Genomic DNA, 25,193 nt, shown 5'->3' with positions numbered 1-25,193 from the left:
TTAAATTTAGTACAAACTAGGTTTTTTTTTGTGTAAAATACTAAGAAACTAAAATGAAAACTCTTGGGCAAAACACTAAGATAAAAGTGTTCATTTATAAAAAAGTCAAAAGCCAACATTCCACTTTACTAATGTATTAATGTACGGGGTGAATTAAATGAACAGAAATCTTTAGTGAATATAGCCTGCATATTTTTGCTTTAATTGGAATATTCAGCTACTTTTTACCAGGCACAATTTATGCTTAATGCACATCAACAGCAGTCCATTATCCAGATTGTTAAAGTAATTTCCAGAGAGAGGTAAAAAGTAGAACACATTATTCAATTTTTAAGAGGATGTAGGAAGGATGCATATAAGTAGATGTTCTGATAAGAGCATGACGGAAAGGTTAAGACTCCAGCGTGGCTAAACCCCATTGTTATTAATGTCTAAATGCTGATTTACTAGGATTAAATGGAGTCACTTATGTTTTCTGTATTTATAGAGGGATATAACTGTTCTTGCACCCTGGGTTTTCCTAAATAAGCTTTGCATTACAGTATCTATTCATCACCCACAAGCTAGTGCCTTTGGATCTGCTAGTTTCAGGAAATTATGTTTAGGGTGGCTGAACCCATCATAGGTTCTGATTGTCAGGGAAAGAGTTAGTGTAGACTGCTTTTGTTTAAAGTAAGCAGTCGTTCTAGAAGTAAAACAAGATGTTGCCTGTGTGTGCTTTTATTAGGACCACATTAAATATTTAGAGACTGTGGTTTTGATTAATTGCTCAGAGCAGTAATGTTTCTTTATTCAGTTCTCGATAATTTAAGGACGTGTATTGCATGCAAGTCCGCCATGTGTATTGTATCAGCCTATTGAGTTAGTTTTGGATGTCTGGACATCTGAGGAGATTTCCACTGCAGTGCGTGCTTCCTTAGACAATCTTATGGAATCGCTTTGGAGTGTACACACCCATTAACAATAATGATGATAACAGAAATGCACAGTGTATGCATCGTTCCTAAACTATTCACGATTCAAGTAAGATTTCATCACCATCATCACATTCGTAGTCCTCATCATCATCATCATCATCATCATCATCATCATAATGACCATCACCAGTCCCAAATACTTTGAACTGGACTGTCCAGGTAAAACCCAATCCAGCAACCATAAAAACTTGTAGGCCTGGCCTTTAGTCAAACTGACAGTGTCTGATTGGCTGATTGTCCAACCAATGAGGTAATGACATGCGACCACGTTCTTATCAATCAGCCAATCAGGCCCCCCACACCCACAGCTCAACAGATCAACATTTATTTTGTCACGAGCGGGGTGTGACCGGCTTTTACTAATTAAATTCAGAGGAAGAGCTGGGTGAACTGACTACAGAAAAGACTACAGAAACAACGACATGATGTTTGCAGACCGAGGAGGAAAGGCAGACCCTCCCTGCATGGATAAGTACTTTGAAAAGTGATCACGGTAAAAAGAGGCTGAGACACTTAGAGCAATTTATTGCACACACGCCACAGAGACTGGTAAGGGATGGGTGGGGTCCTCTGGAAACACAATTTGAACTGTAATCTATATTGTTGGATGGTCGCTGTCTTCCCTCGCTCTCCTCTGGTAGCTGCGGACATAAATCTATGAGCAACATAAGAGACACTTGAATTGTGTACTTGCAGAGACTGTTTTTGGATGAATAATACTGACCTGTGTTTTCTTTAGAGTTTGGGCGATCAGTGTGGAGCCAGCTCGGGTTTTGCCTGGTTCGAGTTGGCTATTGGTCTGGAAGTCTGCGAAGAGTAATTGCGTCCTGCAGTAGACCACTCCCAGTCCTGTGTGTGGTTCATGGGCTGGCTACTACCTGTTGAGACAAATTAAATAATCATATAATTCTGGCAAGTCCTTTAGTTTTGTATTTTTAGTAACTCTAGGACGTCAAGACACTCCTGAACCTGCTGCTGCTTTCTGTATTATCTCTTTTTGGGAAGATTAGATTTTATCTTTACTAGCCTCATTTTGTTTTGTTCGGGTAGGGTATTTTAGCTTTTAGCTATTTTAGCTCTCGCCCTGCTTATTAAAGGCAGTTTTAGTTTGTTAAGTCTTCGTGCCCTGTGCAATCGAAAACCTGTAAATGATCATTGTCATTATCACTTGCCTCCTGCTGTGGTGTCGTGGGGTCCGATCAAGCCTGCCTGGGGGAAACTGGGGGGTTGCGAGCTCCTCTCTTGCTCACCAACTGAGGTGGCGTAGTTGGTCACGTGTTCACACTGAATCCCCACCAGTTGTGACGATTTTTTAAATAACAAGCAATAAAAACTAAACAAAAGCCCATCACTATTGCTGTGTATTTTTCTAAACTGCTGAAATTGGCTTATATTATTATTTTCGGAATTGTGTATTTAAATTGTGAAGAACTTAGAGTTTAACTTTGTTTTTATACACATTATCCTTTTTATTTGATTTGGAAGTGATTTGGAAAAGTACTTATAGTAAAGAAAATGCTGGAATCCTTTTTGAATGAATGACAAATTGCCTACACACTCTAATGTTTAAAAAAACATAAAAGGGATTCAATTCACACAATTATTTCAGGAATAACTGAAGATTTAATCAATCTATACCTATACAGATGTTCATTTTTTTAATGTTAAATATTTAATATGGTGAAATCACATATTAGTGATTATAATATTTATGTTTTATGTATTTTCAAAGCTCTCAATGTCAAATCCAAGATTGAACTCCATTTTGCTTTTTAAATGACTGTGATTACTTTCCTGCAATATAATTCAACCTCAATTGAACATCACACTTTTGTCTAATTTAGATTTACCAAAACAAACTTATTAGGGCCATATTTAATTTCCATGCTGACTAAACTGTTGGATGCTGACAGTCCATTCTCTGTCTAATTAGAGAGAGATGAGAACAGGTGGTCTTTTCAGATGAGATTCCCAGAGGTTTCAGCAACAAGTTGTGTTTCTCTTCACCTCGAAGGTTTTTGTGCAAGAGGCCTCCAGGTATATGTAACACTTCAGGGGTGAGGAGTCTTGCCACCAGCCATCGGCCTCAGCCTCCACTGGGGTTTTGTTGTGTGCTTTGACAGAGCTAACACAACCCTTAACTTTTTAATAGAAGTCTGACTGAGAACTACTTTACACAAGTTCAGAGCTTTTAATTTCTCTTTGAAAAGACCTCCCCTTGCATTTGAGCACAAATCTGCTCATGCTTTCTGCTCGATATGGTGTCAGACTTTTCTCACATCAATATTAATCTGCACCATCTGGGTCTTTACCTCTGCCAAGTGGTAGTATTTTAGATTTGGGGTTACAAATTATAAATACACTGTAATATTTGTATATATATATATATATATAGCACTGTTATGCTGGTTATTAGAGGCCTAATCTTATAAATTAATCTCTTGCTTAGTTAACCTTTACAAAGTGCCACTTGCACCTATAAGGTATTATCAAACACAGTTGTAGGAGTCTACAAAACTGCAAGATTCAGTATTAGTTGAGTGCTTACATGAAATGTAAAAACATTTATACGAATAATATACAAATAATAAAAAATACCACTCTGCAATTGATCATTTAAACAACAAAACATAAATGCCAGAATTATATCTACACCATCTAATTGTAGCTAATACTGCAGTGTCTAATAATAAAATAGAACACATCTAAATAAACGAATCCCTCACTATTCAAAATCCACGGAGAGATTCATGCAGAGAGTATGCGAGAAAACTTGGAGCCCTTCCTCTCGTCATTGCATTTGTCAAGATACAGTCCAACAAGAGAAGCAAGCCTCCTGGAAGGGAAACATCATGTGACCACTTGCTTGGACATTGAACAGAAATGCGGCTGTTAAAACTCCTCTTTAGAGGGGATTTGAAAACACTAAACAATGGCTTCCTGAATCTCTCAGGCTGTGTGTTATTCAGCACGGTTGCTGTAGGTCACCTGAAGTATCAGTTGTCGGTTGAATTCCACACACATCTCAATGTGTCGAAAGCTACAGCACCAGGTCTGCATTAATAACTGGTTTCATTATTATTTAATGACAACGTTGAATAGCATGTCCTACAGAGCTCTTCAGTTACACTTCCTAGCATGTCTTGACAGATTTAATCCTAACAAGCAAAAACATACAACCTAAAGCAGAATGTTGTATCACTGCAGACAAATAATGTACAGGGCCTAGTTTTAACACTTCAGTTTATTGTTGATAAAGAGTCAGTGGGGAAATAATTCCCAAAGAAGGTTGCAATTACAAATGCCTGTCAATCAGTTCTGACAGATTAATTATGAGGAAGTGATAACACAGGTCCAGAAACATAGGAGTGAAAACAGTCTCTAGTTTCAGTACGCTTCACTTGTTACAATAAATGTAAGAGCTGCATGTGTAAAGGACAGGTCTCTGAGGCCACAGTGGATTTTTAGATTTAGATTAATTCATTTATTCGAGCTGTCCTGTTTTTTTTTTTTTTTTTAACCAGTCCTATAAATAATTAATATGCCACATTCATAACATGTGAAATCTCAATTATGGTAATGAAGTATTTAAATTGAAATAATAATTTCAGTCCTTTTGATGGCTTTAGCAGAGACATGGTGTACAGCAGGGTTCACACAGATATAAACTGAACTACAAGGGGGCTCCTTCCTCGTCTCTTTTGGTTTACAGACTAGACAGGAGTAAAGAGGGGACACGTTTTTTTGGGGAAAAACAACAGCAGTGTATTCTTTTGATGACCATAACAATAGTATTTTGAATATTTTTCTTATGTGAGCATGCTTTCACTTTTTGAAGATCAGTAGTTGCCAGTTCTGTGAATTGACCCTTAATTGAACTTATTTCAACATTGTCAGTTGTTTTCAGCTGTTAAATAGGTGACTGACCGCTGGGCTGTAATAAAAAACACCGGACACAGATTTTACTACTTTAATTTCCAAGAAACACTTTGCGATGAAGTAAGGTATCATTTAAACCTTGTTTCCTTTGATTATAGTCTATGAACATTTTGTCCATGTCTGATTTATGTTTTTGCAATATATATTCATAAAACAATATGATCTATCAGCTCAAGCTGGAAGTTGAACACTTTTGTTCTGGACTAGTTTTTGTAATCTGAAAAAGTTTCTTTTTGAAATGGAAAGGTACATTAAAATATGACAAAACAACAACACTGTAAAAGAAGAGTCTGATTGTGTCATTTTAGTTAAAATAAATTATCAAATAATATAATAAACACAAAAATAATTATTTCAGATTGATGTGCCTGTCAAATGCAAACTTTGTCAGGTTTTGGTTGTACAGACCTGTACTGGGATCCTTTGAAAAGCAAGGAATACTCACTCTTATTTAATGAGATTCCTGAAGCCATAGAAAATGTCAATTTCTTCAGAAAGGCAGAGAGAATTTCATGTCCATCCTCTCAGACATGTCCATGGAATATCATTAATCATGCTCATCCTTTACATACTCTGCAAAAGGACTGCTGCTATTGAAGAGACTTGTTGGCTGAATATTGTCGTGTGCCTAATGATTAGTTTTTTTTTCTATCAAGCCAATATTCTGCAAAAAGAAAACAGAAAAAGAAAAAAAAAAGAGACCCAATCAAATGCTTTACAAAATAAGGGTAAAATATATTAGGGACATAATATTCAGTACACTGTCATACACTTCAAGAATCTATAATTAACTTTAATTTGAATCCGGAGGAAAAAAGTGTGATTTGTGAGGTTCTTTTGGTTAGGGTAAATGATCAAACATATTGGCTTTATGATAAGTATAATGGGACCTATAGGGCTAGATATTCATAGGGTTTGTGCACCACGCAGAGCAGTTAGCATTATTTGCCATATTCAAAACCCCATTTTGCGCATAGCAATCCATTCTGCTAATCATGCCAGCCACCGAGGGGAGTCAGCAGCAGCCTGAGTGAGCACCGAGCTGCCACCACGATGTCCCAGCAGGAGTGAGCCCCACAGGAGCCCAGAGGAGGACAGGAGCCAGGAGAGGCACAGCAAGCACGACAGAGCGGCACAGCAGACACTGGACATCACAGACACTGGCCTGGTCCAGTGGTCCCTGCAGGGGCGTCGCAATGGGGTAGGCATCCCAGCCCTGGACCCAAATGGGAAAACTCCTCCTCCCGTTCTAACCGGCAAAAGCACAGTGTGCCCCCCCACCCCCTGCTCACGGGAGAAAACTCCATCTGCCAACCCCCCTCCCCGCTCTACCAACACCGTCAGGAATTATTTTGCCTGGAGCCCCCACAAACACTCTAACTGCGCCCATTCAGTGACATTGCAAGCGCTGAGCAAGGCGCAGTCTGAACCGCAATGAAGCCGACGGGCTGTTCTGTGAGATGTGGTCCTGATCCATAAAGACTGAATATCTGACTGTCTCACAGTTTATAACCTTGGGTGCAAACCCATGTCTCTGGATCAATGCTTTTAATCATCGATGCTAATTATTTTGTATTAAGTGTAGGGCACTTTTAGTGTTGAGAAGCGCGTTTTCTGCATTCATACGCAGCTGTAATAGACGGAGTCTTTTCAAAGCGCTTTCACGCATAATGCCAAATGTGGACTGTTTATCTGCCGGGCTATGGGAGGCATTTCGGGATTTTCTTGTGCATCTGTGAATGGACCATGAGCAGCGGCGTAGTAAAGGTGGGAAAGGTGCTGACACTTCAGGGGGCCCTGAGAGTGGGGGGCCTGCACGTCCTGTGTGTGGGGCCCATGCAGCAGGGACATGCCTCGGCAGCTATCCTACCCTCGGACCGCACTTCGCCAGCACCCCCGTTCCACACGACACTTATTTCTTTCAGGGGGTCCTGAAATCCTGGCTACACCCCTGACTATGACACATTGGATATTGCTAGCTAGTTGATCGTTATATTACAGTGTATTAAAGTGTCAAAAGGCTGTGTAGTTAAATTAAAATGGCTTTATTGTTTGCTTTTGTTTGTTTTTTGAGTACCATGGTAAGAAATCCTCCAGCGCCCCTGCTCGCCTCTGTCCTCTGTTGCTTTAATGCCGTGACTTATTAACATATGGTAATGACTCGGTAACATGATATACCAGTTTTTGTGCGATTTTAGCGCGGCACATTCATCCAATAACTGCACAAATCTGTGTTCAAAATTCTGTGCGTGAAATTTGAATATCTTGCCCATAGTGTATGAGTTTGTTTTTGTGACATCCCTTCCTGAACTTGGTAGAGCATTCAAACACACCGTGCAAAGGGACCAGTCTTTTGACTCTGTTAAAGAGGTGTGGATCAAACCCTCTAAGGGGGGCCTGAGATGGTACTCGCTACATAAGCAAATTATTAGTTCAAAGTATTCACCCCCCTTGGCATTTTTCCTATTTTGTTGCATTACAACCTGTAATTTAAATGGATTTTTATTTGGATGTCGTGTAATGAAAATACACAAAATAGTCCAAATTGGTAAAGTGAAATGAAAAAAATAACTTGTTTTAAAAAAAATAAAGAAATAAAAATCGGAAAAGTGGTGCGTGCAAATGTATTCACCCCTTTGCTATGAAGCCCCTAATTAAGATCTGGTGCAACCAATTACCTTCTGAAGTCACATCATTATTTAAATAAAAAACCACCTGTGTGCAATCTAAGTGTCACATGATCTATCACATGATCTCAGTATATATGCACCTGTTCTGAAATGCCCCAGAGTCTGCAACACCATTGAGCAAAGGGCACCATGAAGCAAGGGGCACCACCAAGCAAGCGGCACCACCAAGCAAGCGGCACCATGAAGACCAAGGAGCTCTCCAAACAGGTCAGGGACAAAGTTGTGGAGAAGTACAGATCAGGGTTCAGTTATAAAAAAATATCCGAAACTTTGAACATCCCACGGAGCAAAATTAAATCCATTATTAAAAAATTGAAAGATTATGGCACCACAACAAACCTGCCAAGAGAGGGCTGCCCACCAAAACTCATGGACCAACCAAGGAGGGCATTGATCAGAGAGGCAACAAAGACCAAAGAAAACCCTGAAGGGGCTGCAAAGCTCCACAGCGGAGACTGGAGTATCTGTCCATAGGACCGCTTTAAGGAGTACACTCCACAGGGCTGGGCTTTACAGAAGAGGGGCCAGAAAAAAGCCATTGTTTAAAGAAAACAATAAGCAAACAGATTTGCTGTTTACCAAAAGCCATGTGGAAGACTCCCCAAACATATAGAAGAAGGTAAAACGCTATGTCTGGCACAAACCCAACACCTCATCACCCCGAGAACACCATCCCCACAGTGAAGGATGGTGGTGGCAGCATCATGCTGTGGGGATGTTTTCCATCTGCAGGGACTGGGAAACTGGTCAGAATTGAAGGAATGATGGATGGCGCTAAATACAGGGAAATTATAGAGGGAAACCTGTTTCAGTCTTCCAGAGATTTGAGACTGGGACGGAGGTTCACCTTCCAGCAGGACAATGACCCTAAGCATACTGCTAAAGCAACACTCGAGTGGTTTAAGGGGAAACTTTTAAATGTCTTGGAAAGGCCCAGTCAAAGCCCAGACCTCAATACAATAGAGAATCTGTGGTATGACTTAAAGATTGCTGTACACCAGCGGAACCCATCCAACTTGAAGGAGCTGGAGCAGTTCTGCCTTGAAGAGTGGGCAAAAATCCCAGTGGCTAGATGTGTCAAGCTTATAGAGACGTACCCCAAGAGACTTGCAGCTGTAATTGCTGCAAAAGGTGGCTTTACAAAGTATTGACTTTTTTTTGGGGGGGGGGGGGGTGAATAGTTATGCACACTCAAGTTTTCAGTTTTTTTGTCTTATTTCTTGTTTGTTTCGCAATAAAATATATTTTGCATTTTCAAAGTGGTAGGCATGTTGTGTAACTCAAATGATACAAAAATCAATTTTAATTCCTGGTTGTAAGGCAACAAAATAGGAAAAATGCCAAGGGGGGTGAAAACTTTCACAAGGCACTGTAGGAGTTCAGGTGCAATGAAAACCAGAGACCCTTAAAAACATTGGTGGTGCACCCCTGTTGTGTAGCAAATGTAAAATAAAATGTAAAAAAGTTGATGAATAAGTCAATATTTTCTTTTCTGCATAGGTTTGAAGTTTAATTTCCAGAGTGCGGGATATCAAAAGTATAGCTGTGGAAGCACAGTTAAAAGGAAGGAAGATCTTCTCACCCACTTCAAAAGAGACGGGTTACAAAGACGGTGTAAAAATCTGCATTTGTTTGAACGATGTGACAGTTGGGTTGCTTTTTAACAAATCAAGGTTGCATACCTGTATTACCACATCAACAGATAGGATTACTTCATTATTACTCATCTCAGAACAGTGGTAGGATTGGCCAATCACATCAGATTAGCTTTTTAGTAAGGATCTTTAGTTCTTTGTAAGCAGGTTCAACATACAGTACTGTGTAAATTTTTAGGCAGGTGTAAATCCAGTAAGAATGCTTTCAAAAATAGACATGTTAATATATTATATTTATCAATTAACTAAATGCAAAGTGACTGAACAGAAGAAAAATCTAAATCAAATCCATATTTGGTGTGACCACCCTTTGCCTTCAAAACAGCATCAATTCTTCTAGGTACACTTGCACAAAGTCAGGGATTTTGTAGGCATATAGTCAGGTATCTGATTAAACAATTATACCAAACAGGTGCTAATGATCATCAATTCAATAAGTAGGTTGAAACACAATCATTAACTGAAACAGAAACAGCTGTGAATGGATGAATAAAACTGTTAGCCAAACTCAGCTAACAAGATGAGGTTGCTGAGGACAGTTTACTGTCAAAAATCATGGGAAGACTGAGCACAGCAACAAGACACAAGGTAGTTCTACTGCATCAGCAAGGTCTCTCCCAGGCAGACATTTCAAGGCAGACAGGGGTTTCCAGATGTGCTGTCCAAGCTCTTTTGAAGAAGCACAAAGAAACGGGCAACGTTGAGGACCGTAGATGCAGTGGTCGTCCAAGGAAACTTACTGCAGCAGATGAAAGACACATCATGCTTACTTCCCTTCACAATTGGAAGATGTCCAGCAGTGCCATCAGCAAATAATTAGCAGAAAACAGTGGGACCCTGGTACATCCATCTACTGTCTGGAGGAGTCTGATCAGAAGTGGCCTTCATGGAAGACTTGTGGCCAAAAAGCCATACCTCTGACGTGGAAACAACTATGCACAAAAAAACAGGAACTGGGGTGCAGAAAAATGGCAGCAGGTGCTCTGGACTGATGAGTCAAAATGTGAAATATTTGGCTGTAGCAGAAGGCAGTTTGTTCGCCAAAGGGCTGGAAAGCGGTACACGAATGAGTGTCTGCATCAACAGTGAAGCATGGTGGAGGTTCCTTGCAAGTTTGGGGCTGCAGTTCTGCAAATGGAGTTGGGGATTTGGTCAGAATGAATGGTCTCCTCAATGCTTAGAAGTACAGGCAGATACTTATCCATCATGCAATACCATCAGGGAGACATCTGATTGGCCCCAAATTTATTCTGCAGCATGACAACGACCCCAAACACACAGCGACAGTCATGAAGAACTATCTTCAGTGTAAAGAAGAACAAGGAGTCCTGGAAGTGATGGTATGGCCCCCACAGAGCCCTGATCTCAACATCATCGAGTCTGTCTGGGATTACATGGAGAGAGAGAAGTAACTGAGGCTGCCTAAACCCACAGAAGAACTGTGGTTAGTTCTCCAAGATGTTTGGGCCAACCTACCTGCCGAGCTCCTTCAAAAACTGTATGCAAGTGTATCTAGAAGAATTGATGCTGTTTTTAAGGCAAAGGGTGGTCACACCAAATATGGATTTGATGTAGATTTTTCTTCTGTTCACTCGCTTTGCATGTAGTTAATTGATCAATATAATCTATTAACATGTCTATTTTTGAAAGCATTTTTTTACACCTGCCTAATACTGTTCAAAAGTTCAAATATATCTCTGGCGATCGCACCCTATCAGAGAGTTAGTGCAGAGGGTCGTTGTTAGTGAGCACATTGCATCTTAAGACAATATCAAGGCAGCTGTAATAGTCCACTCTGCTCTTGGAAAATGGCACCTCATTTCCCAGAGAGGACGAGGCTTCTCTAATGCATCATTTCTGATATTCAGGCATTTGATTGGTGGACACATCTAAAGTAGGCCAGTGGCACAAAGCCACGGGAATCTCAATTACAATGCTGTCATGATTAAAAAGACAAAAGACTTTGCTGCATCTTCTCCACGGTGAAATGATTCTCAAATGAGAGCTGAGAGGTTTATATTGTGCTTGATCTCATACCCTCTCCGTTTCTTCCCTCTGACAAACCCAGATCGGTGGCCTACTGATTAGGCCCTGACGGGTTCTGCGCGGAGGCCTGTAATGCCCCGTGCCACGGCAATCTCAGCTGTCACAGCCATTTTCTCAGAGTGTGTATGTACACCGGCAGGGGACAAATATCATATTCCAGCTGATAACCTTTACAGACTCAGAACAATATCTGGTTGGAAACAAATAACATTTTGCTCCAGAGAATAAAAATGACTTGATGCGCTGCGTGGAGAATGCAGGAGGTCACTGAAAATCACTTGTGTACAGCATGCCTCCCCTGTTACCACCCAACACACTCACACAGGCAGTATTGTGCTGGAAATACTTGACTATTGTAGCAATTTTTTCGAACTAAAATGCATATGGTATATTTTTTCATTACAATTCTTGTAGTGCTTTGGAAATGAGCAGTTTCTATACCAGTACATGGTTTCTTGAATGCACTGCAATAACATAAAGTTATTAAAAACGAATACATTTTAAAGAAGTGTATATGTGTGTGTGTGTGTGTGTGTGTGTGTGTGTGTGTGTGATTTCATTCAACCTGGAGTTTTCCAGCATCATGCCTTAAAGCACATTTGGCATAAATAAATGTTTAAATTTCTTACACAGTATTTCAATGAATGGAGCAACTGTTTTCAGTTGAGTAAATAAGCCTCTCTCTCTCTTTTCTTCTTCTTCAATGGAATAGTCTGAGGCTATGACAAAATAATTACCATTATTCTTGTATATGCAATTGTCAAGTGCATTAGGATGTGCACCAAATTTAGAGAGGGATGAGCACTTTTTATTATCTGAATTAGCACTTGAAGACAATCTAGCTTGACAAGCCGCTCTCAGATTCTGGGCCACAGCTGTCTCTCATGACAAATACATTCTCTTTGCTTTGCCATGGCAGATACCCCGTGATGGCCGATGCCTCGGAGTGTCTGAGCAGACGAACTCCCCTTGCCATTTCGACAGCAGCTAGATGTGCAAACTAACTTTGGGATTTCTCTTGTAAAACTGCAGCTTTCACAGCTTTACAGGCAATTGTGTGAAAGGCCCATCAACGACAATCCCAAATAATGTAGGGGGGTAAAAATAAGGATGGGTACCTTTTACACACACACACACGCGAACACACGCATGCACACACACGCACACACACTACATGCTGAGCACTGCGATTTTCATGAAAGTCCTATCGCAAAATTGAAAAGACTCAATCAACTCCATATTTGGTAGTTTGGAAGCATAAGGACTTGCTGATAATTATCCCACAGGACCAGACACTCCGGGATAACTGGACAACTCCACTGTTTGTGGAGGGTTCTTAATTTAACACAGAAGGGCCCTGCAGAGGCCCCAGGGGTGGTGTGCTTAAGCCAATGAAAACCTAGAGTTAAGCCTACCTTCCATTGTTGCTCGATTGTACCCAGATCTCAGGAGAATCTCTTAAAACTCAGATTAGCTCCAATGGTTTTTACCTGTGGAGTTACAAGAGTACCCTCACCACCTGAATATATGATGTGATTTGTCTTTGCAATAAATTAATGCTTGTGGCACAACCAGCGTCTCTCTACCTCCATTAAATTGCCGACAGCAAACTATAAGGAAGTCAGAAAGATGATATTTGCCTCCTTTTTAATATATTTACAGTCTCTCAGCTCTGAGACTACCATGCTGTTGTGCAATTTAAATGTTATTCAGCTTATGTCCCCTTTCTAATTCACACAGGAGAAATGTTCCCAGCCCAATCTATCTGCCTAATTGAATTAGATTAGAAGTAAACAACCATCAGTCTTGGAACTTGGTCTTTCCTTACTTTACATCACTTTGTTTCTGCATGTTGGGGAACAGGTGCTGCATTGTGCTGGTCTATTATATTGGTGTATATTGCAAGTCCATTGGATGATTGAGGCGTTAGTGTAGGAGGCAAATGATATTGCTGGCCATACATTCTTCAAAAAGCCAACAAAAAGAACAAACACTGACTCATCAATTCAACAAGAAAGATATGTCTCCAGGTACCTTGGTATTTTACAGCAGTCACAAAGCCGCAGTGACTTGGCAGATGAACAGATGCCCAACAACAACGCCATTTGGCACATCTGCAGTGAGAGCCAGCTACTGGGCACCCTAGTCATACAGAACATCCCATTATGCATGCTCGTATGCTTCCTATTCATTTTCAAAAGCACAAAGTACCTTTTATTTCATTTGTAGCATCTGTGGAAATTCTCTGGAAGACGAATTTAAAGGGAAAACATATTTTTTCGAGAGGTACATTTTAAGGCAAAATCTAGCCCTTGACATTGTGAGTGGCATACCGGTGAAAAACCTGTTTTTCATTTTCATAATAGCGAACCTTCAATTATTCAGTGAGGTGCAGGGTAGCCATGATTTGGATACCGACTATTCTCCACAAACTTTTATCATAAAGCTCTCATATCATTCCTCTCCCTGGGGAAACTGACACAATAATCCCCAAATAACCACAGAAATCCGTGAAAGTAAATAACTTCAATGAAAAAAACACAATCATGACTCTGGGCTTGACAGGGATACGAGACGGGGCAATGCCTGTAATGTGTGAAACTGATTCTAATTAATAGGATGTGAAGTTTTGTAAAGAATTGGAAACTTGAAGGACATCAACAGGGTGACTGTCCAAGCATTTCGCTCCAGAGCAAAACTTGCTTTCCATCTCTTTTAAAACAAAGGATTGAAGATCTAGTCTCTGACCTGACACTAATGGAAGTCTAGGTCTTCTTGTTAATTTAACCCTAACTCAAAGACTGTTTACCTTTTGCATTTGAGTTAGGCAGTACACCTAGACTTCCATGAGTCTGAAGGTTGAATACACTTTGATGTTACCAGCTCAGGGCAGTATGGATTTGACAAGGTATTTAAATCAAGTCTAATTAGAGATTCATGACTGTACAAACAATTTTGCTTTGTGGTTAAGTTGAATACTGACTATCCTTTAAAGCAAATGGCTCTGAATTGGTTCACGTTGACAAAAATAAAAATCTACTAATCTACAATTACTGTGAAGTGGGTAATGCCAAGTTTTTGGTAAACTACTCTTTTCCATCTCAAGCAGAGTGCAGCAATAATTAGTTTTGGATTTCAGATCTCTTTGGTCTGCGGTGCCAACTTAATTGAAATTCAACAGGCTTTTTGCACATTTCTTGTACAGAGCAAGTCTCAAGATCAAGTACCTGCTCAAATACCTGATCACATACTGCGTTTTATCAAGGAAAAATAAATATTGAAGCAGTGAAATCTCACAGTCAGACAGCAGGCTTTTCAAAAGCTGCCTGAACAAAACAACCTGTGCAAGAGTGACAGGTGGGGGACAGATTAGGTACAAAATAACTAGAACAGAAACTAATTGTGTCATAACATCCCTCTTTCTTTTTATAAAGAAAAAATAATTGTAACGGGAATAAGAAGTATAAGAAGAAGTCACTGCTTTCTTTACTAGCCAGTAGGCTTTATCCCAGCATCAGAGCAGTAATGTGTTAAGGCTACATTAGCAGCAGCCTCCTGTGTTAATTTGTGTTTGTTTTCCATTACTTGTCTGTAACGTAGCAAAGATAATGAGTGCAGAAATGCGTGCCATATGCTACTGAAAGTCTAAACGCAACAGGAGCTCTTCTCATGGATAATGTGCAAGGCTGTGTCATATTTGAGAAGGAGCAGCGATTTCCTAGCCACTGTGTAAACGCACATTTGAGAATAGGAGTGCGTCCTTCAACATCTTTGGCTCCTTGTGTCACCTCTCACCGCTGATCAAGACTTGGACCTGCAGATCTCAACATACAGACCCTATCACATGTCTGTGTACAAGTAGTGGAAAGTGGCTTCTGAAGATTAAATAAACCACAACTGGGTAGAAGTTTGTATTTTGTGATTCACCTGTAGATCAGGACTTGATTTGGACTGTGCTCCAATGTGTCTGACAACCATAACATTACCTTCTCTGCACAGCAGCAGAGGAATCACCCTGAAGACTAATCTATATATGTATGCCAAATATATAAAACATACATTCTATCTATTTGACTTTAGGAATGAAGCCATTCTTTTATAGATCCACTGCCAACAAACCAGAAGTACATTCCTTCAGTGTCCAAGCAGCACAATTAAACACTGTTGCCTGGACCTTCCCGAAGTAACAACATTACAGCTACCTTGGCGCCAAGTAATATCTGAGATGCTTAAATCTAATTTAAAGGCACCCAGCGAGACGATACTGTGGATGGATGATAATTAACATGCCATGCAAACAAAATGTTAGCAAGAGGCAATTAACCTTAACTTTAAGGCTTTAGAATCCAGTCTTCCAAAAAGACCAAATCCTGAAACTGTCCAGGCTTCAGGGAAATTAATAAATTCCTTGGAAAAATGCTTCTGTGCACCTGGTGGATGGGAAGTTTCAGAAACTCTTTGTTTTTGACATTTTCTTTTCAAAAACTGCTTACCGACATCTTGTTTGTGACCAACAGCTTCCTGGTGAGTCTTTTATTAGAAAGCCATTAACTAAATACAGACTAACACAACACTCAATATGCAATAATAGTTTAATAGTTTATACATCAAATTGATTGTAATTAATTAACCCTACGTAAATGGTGAGTCAGAATCCAAACCGAAAGGTGAGAAGGCCTGGAGGACCAGGTATTGAAAATTCAACCTCATTAGAGACCTTGACCCACACTTATTGATAAGATAAGCTTTTATATCAGTCATACAAGGTTACAACTATAGTCACCCTGTGGTGATTAGGAGTCAAATTGGTCAGGTGTTGCAAAGCGAATACAAAGTATAAAGCAATCAAGTGAAAAAATAAACCCTTGTGATCACAATAAATCAATACATTATAAATCAGTGAAAATATTATAATGAGAGTGGCTTAAATAAAGATACTATATTCTGGCTGGTTTGTCACCCGTGGCATATATGACACATTTAGTCATTTTTCATGTTGTAAAGTGCTGAATGTACACTTGCATTTTTCTTTTCGAAATCATCTTTCAGAACTGTATCAAATGTATGCATGAATATACCATAGATAGGTTATGGAGGAGTAAACCAGTGTGAAATTATATCGGATTTACATCTAATTCTAATTGAAGGAGTGTGAAGCAGCACAATGCAATCAAAAATTAGATTAGATTAATTCAGTCTTGGACAGTGGTTCCCCATAAATAAAATGCTTTTTCTCAACATTAACAGTTTTATTGGGAATTACTTAATTTATTTGTATTGTACAAACATGACTGAATTCAGAAAATCTAGTCAAATATAATAGTGTCACACTTTATGTTGGTCTAATACAAGTGATTTAAACTGTTCCACAACAATCAAATTTCATCTGAGAATTGTGTACTTTCATTTTGTTTCAGTTACATCTCAGCAAAGATTATGTGTGTGTACACATCAGATGTCTGGGGTACTGGGAGGTAACAGAAGACCGAAAAAGTAATTTGTATACGGAACAACAAAAGTTTTGCATCAATGGGTTTTCAAACAGCAAATTTTAAACAAGCAACACACCTCAACAGTTCTGTTTCTAAGTCACACGTGCGCAGCCCCACATCCCGGATCTGTAAACTGACTTCTTATTACAAACACACCCTCCTCTTCATGATGCATGGTATGCTAAGACTGTTCAAGACATCTGTTGCATTTATAAAATATAATCAGACCAAGACGTTACTCAGTTAACAAATCATTATTTCAGCTTTGCATTTCTCCAAACCCCAGTCTTTTAGCATGCACAACAGTGACACTGGACAGTGCCTTGGAATACGCAAAACAATATAACATGAGCGTGGTCCATTTGTACTATTCTAACACTGCGTTTTTCCCAAACCCAGCTATACAGCAAACATAACATTGTTAAAGACGTTTATTGCCATGGATCAATATTGAGTACTGATTTTTTAATATTTTAAAATGGGGGTCGTACAGATTAATGTAAAACAAAAGCATAGTGAGTTGTGACAACGTGAATCGAAATTAAGTTTGGTAGTCCACAAAAAGTATTTTAAAATGACGCAGGATATACGATGATGGGAAACATGAAAAGGGGGATGACATGGAGATATAGAATAGGTGTGGGAGGATATAAATTACTTTTTTACTTTACTAAAGAAAGTAGTGACAGTTAAGTCTACAAGTACTGTAGACTCAACCAGGGCCTGCAAGAACTGGAATCCAGGAACAGGACCTGATCAAAACTTTTTTTTATCATTACATATTTTATAGGAGGAGATAACAAAAGAATACAATGATCCAAGTCTTCAAAATCATGAAAGGCATCGACCACATCAAACCAGAGGAGCTTTTCCAGATCAGCAGGGACACACGCACCCGGGGACACAAATGGAAATTGGGCTTCAAGGCATTCGAGACAGAAAACAGGAGACACTTCTTCACACAGAGAGGCGTCACAATCTGAACAAACTCCCCAGCGATGTGGCTGAAGAGACAATGTGGGAACATTCAAAAACAGACTGGATAGGATCCTTGATCACTTAGTTATTAATGGACACCAAACGAGCACGATGGGGCAAATGGCCTCCTCTCGATTGGACACTTTCTTATGTTCTCATAAAAATAAAAAAAACGACCACCTTTTATATATTCACCCCCCACCCCCCATCCACCCATCTACCCCCCCAATCCTTGGGGGAAATCCCCCCCACCCCTAAAATGGCCCCCCAAAAAATAATTCCCAACAATTAAAAACAAAAAAATTGCTTGACCTGATCAAAACTTTGACCCGCCATTCACACTTTACAAAACACAATGTTATTGTTTTTTGTTGTTTTTTGTTTCTCTTCAGAAAAACAAAAAGTGATAACATTCCACCTGGTAAAGTGTGAATGGCGGGTCATCAAAGTTTTGATCAGGTCCCGGCCTTTTCAAAGTTTGGTGTTCATAGCTTTAAAGATGTAGGAGGCAATGCCTTTATGAATTTGTTCAAAAAAATTGTTTAAGCAAACTTAACAAAATAACACATTTGCTCCATATGGATGCAAATAAACATTCAAAAGTCATGTGCAGAGCTTGCGTCTCATCAACTATGAGTGAATTGGTACACTGAAAAGCTTGTTCTTGAGAGCCTGTGCTTTGGCAGAAAGCTTGTTAGCCTCTAGTTCCATTATGATTTTCTGCAGTACCTCAAAGCTGTATCCGAGCTCTGCAGGGTAGCTCAGATTCAAATTATACTATTTACTATTTATTAGGTGAAGTATTATACATTTACAAGTTAAAACATTCAAACAGATTCAAATAATAATCTACCCCTTCAAGCATAACTCCCACACCCCCACATCCACCAGCATCACCTTCAACCTTGACGAAGCAGACACCTAGCACTGCCTCCTCCGCCTCTCTGGCTGCTGTCTGTCTCAACATCCTACAGTTACAGCAAAAATGAGTTCTGCAGTCAAACAGCATTCTGACCAGCATTCACTCTGCGTCGATGTCCTTAATCTCACTGTTAAACCTCAGTTTTGTTATATCCGGTTACCATTAATACAATTAAATTACATTGTTTCAACATGAATAAAAACATTACACCTTAACTCTCACACATTTATGTATTTTCCACTTTATACAATCATGTTAGGACACAAAACATGAATTAATTGTGTAACCCTGTCTAAACTGTATCAAATTAAGCAGACAGCTAGGAAAAATCTTTTTTTTTAGTGTACCCCAGAGGTTTGTCTACATTAAAGATTACAACTATTTAAAATTGATATCTTATTTCTTGCCATGTTTTCTAGATACATTCACCTCCTTATTTGAACGATTAATTATTTAATGTTCCCATTTGTTGCCTTAAAATTCGTCAGGATTATGTTTAATGAATTACACAGGAAAAGTAACCTATTTTTATTTATTTATACATGACCAGACAATCTGTGTTTGGAAATTCAACAAAGAATCGAAGCATACAGCTGGTTGCATACTGCACTAAAGAAGGTCACTAAGCTTGTTCACAAATACAGGATTCTATTTCCATGCCAGGAATGCAATAAGTAGCCTATTCTAGATTAGTTTCGAAATTAATCATTTAAATAAAATAATTATGTTACATATGAGAATCCATGAGGCTGTTGTAGGCAAAGTAAACGAAATTGCAGACTTTTGTAAACAAATCCCAACAAATGGCAAGTTGCCACAATCCTGCTGGAACAAGAAATGTTGAAACGAGGAACTACGAAGATACAATTTGATTGTATTTTGGAAACTTCCCTTTCACTAATTAGTTAAATGTAACCAAAGCCTCTCCATAATCTATTGATCTAGTTCAAACGGATTTACAGGCGACTTGATGGAGTGGAGCTCTCAACTGAAGTGGTTCTTCAATTTTACACTTGCACACCATGAGACTTCAATATATTGGATTGCATCAGTCTGTATGTATTACACCCTGGAAAGAGTGCAATTGACTTTCCTGTTTAAAAAGAGAAAAGGCATTGACTCTGAACTTTTTAATTTTTGTACTTTCTTATACGAAATGTGTTTGATGTCCTCAGTTCTCAGACTGAAAATGACCGTGACAATAGATCCGTTTCCCTGCTGATTGTGACCAGTATCCAATCATCACACTCATTAGAGGACGGGACATCCCAGCAGGGAGGTACGCCAAGCAAGAGAACAGCTGCAAATACTGTCATTTAAAAAACACAGTTTGTTTTCTGAAAACAATTGCAACATAATTCTAAGCAGAAAATCATCATTTTCTTGTAAACATCTGCAGAAAGCAAAACATAAAAGATTAATCTGTCAATATGGAAACATTTTAAAGGAGACATTTGGAAATAATATAAATATCAATGTTGAAAGGGAAATTGGTGCGATGCTAACAAGAATTTGAAGTGCTAGTATTGCTATCATAACAGTAAAATATACAGATGTCCTATCTCTGGCCCAATCAAATGCAATTTGCGAGCCACAGTTTTTGTAAATTGGTTTTATCTTTTATGAACTGTATTCCTTACTGATTTAAGGATTAAAAGCATAACACACTAGATTATGGTTATGGTAATAAGTATTAACATTTCCCTATAGTGTATAAGTAAGATGTATAGCACTCTTCCAGATCAATTCAATCTTATAAGTAACTTCTAACTTAACAAATAATGTCTGTGAATATTTATGTGAATAACCATCAAGATTGTTCCAATCTTTCAAAATGTACTTTTTAACCAAAACACCCAGGAAATTCAGCTTTGGTCTGTGAGTAAGAAAGTCTATTTATCCAGATTGTAATACTTTTAATTATATTTCAATACTCATTAACTGCTTTTATAAATATACTTTCTCCTTACTCCAAGCAATGAGAAGTTCGTTAGCTTCTGGGGTGTTACTATACCTTCAGCCGAGTGATGTAAAAGTGCTTAATTTAAAAAGTTGATGAGGATAATTAATAATTCAACCGATACGTTAGATTCAAGGAGAAACACTCATTAAAACTAAAGTAAAAGTTTAGAAAAAAGGCTATCAATTTTCTTTTTAATAACTGAAGGATTCAAAAGAGCACTGTGAGCACAGTTTTTGTATGCATATTTAAGTGCTGCTTTTAATGAGAGCAGATGGTTTATTGAGCTTTATTGATTTCAGATGTAGACAGTTAGGTTTAACTGACGTAGAAGATGGATGACTTAATCTTTGAAATATTAACTCAGTGAGAGGCAAAGGCTTTTGAGAAAATGTATTAAAAATGCCACATTTGGTGTGATGGAGAATTTAGAAGGTGTGGGCCCATATAAAATTTTTCTCTAGAAACTGGATCTGTGTTTTATGGTGTAACATCTGTGTTATGTACTTTATACCTCAAAAAGTATCCTTCCTAATGGGGAATTATACAGAAATTCTGATTCCGCTCACACTTCCAAAAACAGCCCTGCAATAGGATCCGTGTTCTCACAATTATTTAAAAAATGTGACTCTTCAGTTATGTCAGCCCAGCAAATAATTATATATTCAATTATGCCCTAGAATTTGTTTTAAAATAAACGTTGTACTAAGAGACAAGACCCAGGTTGCTGTAACTGTTTAAAACATTTAAAAACAGACATCTTTTTACACCATCAATATTTCATGGTAATAAATGTTAACTTGCCTGCAGACAGATTATGACTAAAAACTGCATTCACTGTTCTCAGTTATTAACTTATTCAATTACACACCCTCAGATGTACGTCTCTAAACGGTTCCTTGACACCATGTCTTATATTCTTCATGCTTTTCTGGGAACTGAGAACGTCCAATCTTCTTCTCGATCTTTTGTCATTAACCATGTTAAATTACTGTCTAAATTACTGTGCCGCCCTGTAGGGGGAGGGGTACTGTCATGCCCACAAGTGTCATCCCCACGTCCACCACTAGATGCTGCCCCAGTCCCAGTTTTCCCTTCAGCTTCCCTTGCCTTTGTCCCAATTATTGAATCATTACTTTCACCTGTCTTACATTTCCCTGCCCATCAACTCTGTCTATTTAAACTTCTTCCAGCCACACCATTATCGGTCTTGTCTGCAGTCTGCAACATTTCCGAGCCAGTTTACTTTTTAGTGTTAACCTTTACTATTTACTGACCCTTGCCTGTTTTTTGAGACCACGCTTTCTGGATTCCCTTTATTATTCTGTCTTCCCGATCAACCAACCTTATGCCTGATACTTTGACCACACTCTCCTGTTTTGCCTACATCACCCAGTTAACCGGTATCCGACCCATGCCTGTTTTCGACCTGCCTTTTGCCCGCACCTGAGTCCTCCAGTCCCCCTCCGCGGCTCCTGTGACCTGAGTGCTTATAGAAGGCTTTGCCATGAAGAGATGGACTCAGCGGGACAATCCGATCTGCATGACGCCTTGGCTAATCAGGGTGCTATGCTGGGGACACAATGTTGAAGGACATTGAAACTGCTCTGAATCAAATAATGTAGAGGCTTCCTCCTACCCCTCCTCCGACTGTACCTCCTCCGTCTCCATCTCCGACCCCAGATCCATCTGCAGCAGAAACAACCCGTCCTGTCCGACTCGCCACTCCAGAAAAATATGATGGATCGCCGGATCGCTATGAAGGATTCCTGTTGCAGTGCTCACTATACTTTGCTCATCAACCCACTTCTTTTCCATCTGACAAAGCCAAGATTGCATTTGTTATCATCCTACTCACAGGGAAAGTGTTACAGTGGGCTTCGCAGAAGGGTGAAATCACTTGGTCCCTTGCTGCTCTTTCTTGATCACTTTCAGGATGTATTTAAATATCCTGCTGAGGGAAAACATGCTGGGGAGCTCCTGCTTATGCTTTGCCGCGGCATGTCATCCACCGCCGACTACGCACTCAGTTCCGCAGGCAGCGGGTGGAATGAGCACGCTCTCCTCACCGTGTTTCATCAGAGACTTCACTCTGATCTACAAACTGAATTAGCATGCAGGGATGAATCTCTCGGGTTGGAACAATTCATTCAGTTGGCTGTTAGACTGGATAATTTAATCAAAGCATGACGGAGGTACCCCACTCCTGACTTGACTCGTCTGACAGCCAGATCCGGCCTGTCTGCCCCCTCTATGTGCGACTAGATCTCACACGGCTATCAACAGAAGAGTGGCAGCGAAGAATACAGAATCATCTCTGCCTCTATTGCGGCCAGTCGGGTCTTTACAGTAACTCCTGCCCGATCCGTCCTACAGTTAACTTGGGAGCCACCAATCTGTCCATGAGTATTGGACAATGTCCTCTTGTTTGCTCTATACAGTGCAGCATCCAAGTGAAGATTCAAGTAGGTAGTAAAAAGGCATTTGTTAAGGTACAAACACTTCGCAGAGAAGTGAACCCTTCAAGTTCCCTGGACTAGGATAACCCAGCGCCGTCAGTGCAGGATGGTGCATCCTCCACAGGATACGAGCTCGGCAAGGAAAGTCACAGACACAAAGCCAGTTCGTTTCACTTCAGTTTATTGTAAGCGTAACACAGCCTTTTATACAGTTTAACAAACAACTTCTGTAAAGGTGTCGGGGCAGTCCGGATACTTAGTTACACAACATTATAGAGATGATTTATTGGCTACTGCTTTTGAACAAAAGATTTGGCAGTGTTCCAACAGGCAGATGCACATGTCATGCCTCGTGAGCATGTCATCAAAAGAGGATGCACAGCACATAGTATAGAAATAGTTCAGCACATAGTGTAAAACATTTCTGGGGGTAGCGTTGGATGTGAAGAGATATCAGCACATATTGCCACTTACAGCATGTTCTGTGGCTACCACTTCCTCAAAGAGTTACTGGCCTTTTAGCATGTACACAGTTGTTTTTCCATCCAACTTCTGACACATACATAGTTTCATTAGCAGTATGCATAGTATACAGATTACAAGCCAAAGAGGTTGGTAATACAAAGATCCAATACGCTATTACGCTCAAGAGTTTCGGTTGACATATCTGCACGGTTTGCGTAGCAGTAGATGACGTGAGACTCGATCTTACTTCTGGTTGGTCTGAAGAGCAGCGTGTATCTTGTTTATGTAGTCAGCTCTGAGTTGTTCCTCAAAATATAGGGAGATTTGGCCAAAGCCCTTGAAATATGTCTATTATCCACTGTGAAAGTCTACCGCTACACTTTCACTCCCCTGTAGCTGCTGCTCCAACACGTTTCCACGGATGTTACAGGTTTCAGTTCCTCCATGTCCAGAGGTGTGCTAACAAAGCAGTATCATAGACAGACATTCAACATTAGAGAGTTGTCTTCTTTTAACGACGTCCGTGATTCCCACTGAATATCTTGATTTAGCAGTGGTCTTCAATAAGTCTCAACCATCCCGTTTACCTCCACATAGACCGTGGGACTGTGCCATTGACCTTCTCCCCAGCGCTTCTCCTCCCAGAGGTCTGATTTATCCTCTATCACTCCCAAATCTCAGGCCATGGAGGACTACATTAAGGAAGCACTGGAATTAGGAATCCCTTCTACATCGCCTGCTGCTGCGAGTTTCTTTTTTGTCGCCAAAAAGGATGGAGCTCCCCGACCATGCATAGATTACAGAAGATTAAATTCAGTAACCATAAAATACTGCTATCCTCTTCCCCTTGTACCCGCTGCATTGGAACAAGTTCCAGGTTTTTTACCAAGCTGGATCTACGCTGCACTTACAACTTAATCAGATACGAGGCGGCGATGAATGGAAGACAGCCTTTATTACAAATAGTGGTCATTATGAATATCTCATCATTCCCTTGGATTGGCCAACATATGTCTTCCAGGCTTTTGTAAATGAGGTACTACGACCCTTCCTGAATAATTTTGTTATTATCTATATTGACGATTTCCTAATCTATTTCTCTGATCATGTTTCCCACATCCATCAGGTTCTCTAATGTCTGCTCCAGAACTAATTGTATTTTACGGCTGAAAAGTGCGAATTTCTTTGCCAGAGCATTAAATTCCTTGGATACATTGATGCCATCAGCGTACATATGGACAAGGTATCAGCTGTGTCGGAATGGCCCCAGCCACGGACTGTGAAGGAACTACAAAGATTTCTGGGCTTCGCTAATTTCTAAAACTTCAGCTCCGCTGCTTCACCTTTGTCCTCCCTGCTCAAGGGATCAGCTCGCACTTAATCCTGGAACACAGCAGCTACTGAAGCCTTTGTCCATCTCAAATCTCTGTTCACCATCGCACCTATATTAAAACACCCCGATCCTTTTCTTCCCTTTGTGGTGGAGGTAGACACCTCAGAATCTGGAGTAGAGGCAGTTCTCTCTCAACGACACGGCTCTCCAGCTAAACTGTATCCCTGCGCTTTCTTTTCCAGGAAACTATCTCCTGATTATGACATTGGAAACTGTG

The sequence above is a fragment of the Amia ocellicauda genome, chromosome 13 (assembly GCF_036373705.1).
Source record: "Amia ocellicauda isolate fAmiCal2 chromosome 13, fAmiCal2.hap1, whole genome shotgun sequence".
NCBI lineage: Eukaryota > Metazoa > Chordata > Actinopteri > Amiiformes > Amiidae > Amia > Amia ocellicauda.
This window is presented reverse-complemented; position numbering follows the sequence as displayed.